Source organism: Eptatretus burgeri, chromosome 16 (assembly GCF_056783735.1).
Source record: "Eptatretus burgeri isolate ZD-2024b chromosome 16, Ebu_testis_v1, whole genome shotgun sequence".
In the NCBI taxonomy this organism is placed as follows: Eukaryota; Metazoa; Chordata; class Myxini; order Myxiniformes; family Myxinidae; genus Eptatretus; species Eptatretus burgeri.
In genome coordinates this window covers 6,568,444-6,571,761 of record NC_140976.1, presented here as the reverse complement: position 1 = coordinate 6,571,761, position 3,318 = coordinate 6,568,444, and the positions used below count along the sequence as shown (strand labels likewise).

Sequence of the window (3,318 nt, the reverse complement as noted above, 5' to 3'; positions counted from 1 at the left end):
GTTAGAACTTCCTCTCTCACTGTGGCTGGTTGAACCTGACCCTCACTTTAACAATGTTACATGCTGCATTAGCCCTGTTGGTTGCTGAATTAGCACCTGGTGGGGTTGACTCAGCCTGTCATCCTTTTGAGGTTGGTGAAATTTGTACTGGTGTACTGGTATAAGGGCACAGCATCAGTGGCACAGCCATGCCCCCAACAAAATGATAGCTACCTGGCAGCCAAGCTGCCATACACAAGACTAAGAAGGTGTTCTAAACACCTCCCCATCTCTAACACCAAGTTTTTTTTATAACCCATCCGCAACGTTTTGAAATATCATGCTAAATATTGTTTTTCGTCCTACCTCTCAATGGTGAAGAATCACTTGTAAAATTAAGAAATTGTCTTATCCAGATCCGGATCATCAAAAAAAAAAACACGTAATTAATTCGTCATTGTCACACATCCAACCTTTCCTCTAAGTTTCGTTTGAATCAGTCCAAAACTTTTTGAGATATCCTGCTCATCGACAAACAGACAAACAGGTGAAAATATAACCTGTGTCCACCTTTGGTGGTGGACGTAATAATAAATAAATAACCCAGGCAAGACAATTCAAAGCCAAGGGTGCTACCTCTGAGCTAACCTTGCAATTGCATTATTAATATCATATTTTTATACTATTATTATTTTAAAAAATAATGAAGTTATTTTGTACAAAGTACAGGTTTCAGAAACAAATAAAAACATGTAACGTTGGACCTGCAAATCAACCAGCTGCGGAGGGTCCCTGAAGGAGCGTTTGACTCTCTCTCCAGTCTCAGCGACATAACGCTGAACAGCAACGCCTGGGACTGGAAGGGCAAAAGAAATAAAATTGCCGTAATAGTATTCATTCTTCATGTACAATTCCCTTGTGCAAGAATATGTTATTATTTGTACAATATGAACAAAACTTTCCTTAAAGTACATCTTGTAAAATCAGGTGAATAAATTAAAGGTGTCCCAAGCACGAGACCTCCACTACCTACCTGTGTTCTAAAGTGTCATCTCACCTCTCGGAATTGTTTGTCATGTCGTTCAGCAGAACATCTGCATCAAGCACGACGAGGGTGCGAACAATGATGCAAATGCACATAATACCATCAATTAATCATTGTTTCATTTTCACGTTCATAAATGTTCCAACAATAAATCTATTAACAAACTGCTGGAGGTTGAATGCGAGTTTTCAGCATTTTCCACAAATATTGGAAAACATACAAATACTCGATGTATCAAAATAACTGGACCTGCAAAACAACCAGCTGCCGAGGGTTCCTGAGGGAGTGTTTGATTCTCTCTTGAACCTAAACACTCTCGACCTGAGCATAAACGCCTGGGACTGCAAAAAAACAAACCACATACTGTTATCACAACGGGTTATTGTTCGGCATATTTAAAATATCATATTCATCCTCCAATAACAAGCTATTGTTTTCCATATTTATTATTTTATCTTCCCATAACAAGCTATTATTTGGCATACTTAGATATTAATTCTCCCATAACAAGCTATTATTCGGCATATTTAGCTGTCATAATTTCATCGTCTCATAACAAGCTATTATTCGGCTTATTTCGATATTATTATTTCACCCTCCCATAACAAGTTATTATTCGACATATGTAGATATCATAATTTCATCCTCGCATCACAAGTTTATTATTTGGCATATTTAGATATCATAATTTCATCCTCCCATAACAGGCTATTATTCGGCATATTTAGATATCATTATTTCATCCTCCCATAACAAGTTATTATTTGGCATATTTAGATATTATTATTTCATCCTCCCATAACAAGTTATTATTCAACATATTTAGATATCATAATTTCATCATCGCATAACAAGTTTATTATTTGGCATATTTAGACATCATAATATCATCCTCCCATAACAAGTTATTGTTAGGCATATTTAGATATCATTATTTCATCCTCCCAAAACAGGCGATTATTCGGCATGTTTAGAAATTATTATTTCATCCTCCCATCACAAGCTATTATTTAGCATATTTAAATATCATAGGCTATTATTCGGCATGTTTAGAAATTATTATTTCATCCTACCATCACAAGCTATTATTGAGCATATTTAAATATCATTTCATCCTCCAGAACAAGTTATTATTTGGCATATATAGATATCATAATTTCATCCTCCATAACAAGCTATTATTCAGCATGTTTAGATATTATTTTTTCATCCTCCCATAACAAGTTATTATTCGGCATATTTATATATTATTATTTCATCCTCCCATAACAAGTTATTATTCGACATATTTAGATATCATAATTTCATCCTCCCATAACAAGGTGTTATTTGGCATATTTATCATTATTTCATCCTCCCATAACAAGCTATTATTTGGCATATTTAAATATCCTAATTTCTTCCTCCCAGAACAAGCTATTGTTTGGCATATTTAGATATTTTCATCCTCCAAAAACAAGCTATTGTTTGGCATATTTAGATATCATTATTTTATCTTCCCATAACAAGCTATTATTTGGCATATTTAGATATCATTTTCATCCTCTCATAACATGCTATTGTTCAGCATCTCTAAATATCATTATTTCATCCTCCACACCAACAATTAGAATAACAACAATGGCGATATTGCTAAAATTATTGTTATTACACGATCATTGGTTATAATTGGCATATTTTAATCGTGTATGAAATGTAGAAACGAGGAGGTGATAAAAACAAAGTGGATACCAACCAGCTGCAGAGCGTTCCTCGTGGCACATTTGATTCCCTCTCCAGCATCAGCACCATTGAGCTGTTGGGCAACACCTGGGACTGCAATGTCATAACAGCATGTTTGATCATCGCTGTTAGTTTTACAGCATTGTAAAAGTTATTTTGTTGTTGGTGTTGTTTATATTTACAATGAGACAGTACTAGTCAAACGTGTAATGTCGAAACGAATTAAAGATGTTCGAAATTCTGCACCTGCTAAACAACCAGCTGCGGAGCGTTCCTGAAGGAGCATTCAACTCTCTCCACTCCACAGACCACCGACGATGCCTGGCATTGTCGAGTTATAGGACGGATAATAAGATTACAAATGGTGATGGGGGCAATGGAGAGGAGGTGGGAGAAAGGAGGTGGGAGAAAGGAATAGCAAACAAAACACATTTAATGGCAAACACTTTCATAGAGACTTTCCAGTTTTTAGCATACCTGTGGAAGAAATGGACAAACAGGCAATTTTTTTTTAATGAAAACATGACAAATCGTGGGGATTCAGTGTTACCCAATCCAAATGATAGGTCATT

The 3,318-nt window shown here is 35.6% G+C and overlaps 1 long non-coding RNA gene across 1 annotated transcript; it reads right to left on the bottom strand.

The window, feature by feature from the left end:
- Positions 1 to 1,271: 1,271 nt before the first annotated feature.
- LOC147010409 (uncharacterized) lies at positions 1,272 to 3,112 on the bottom strand. Its single transcript, XR_015052435.1, has 3 exons — positions 2,993 to 3,112; positions 2,760 to 2,839; positions 1,272 to 1,365 (listed from the first exon to the last, which is right to left on the bottom strand). It is a non-coding gene; the product is annotated as an uncharacterized LOC147010409 (long non-coding RNA).
- Between the last annotated feature and the right edge of the window lie 206 nt (positions 3,113 to 3,318).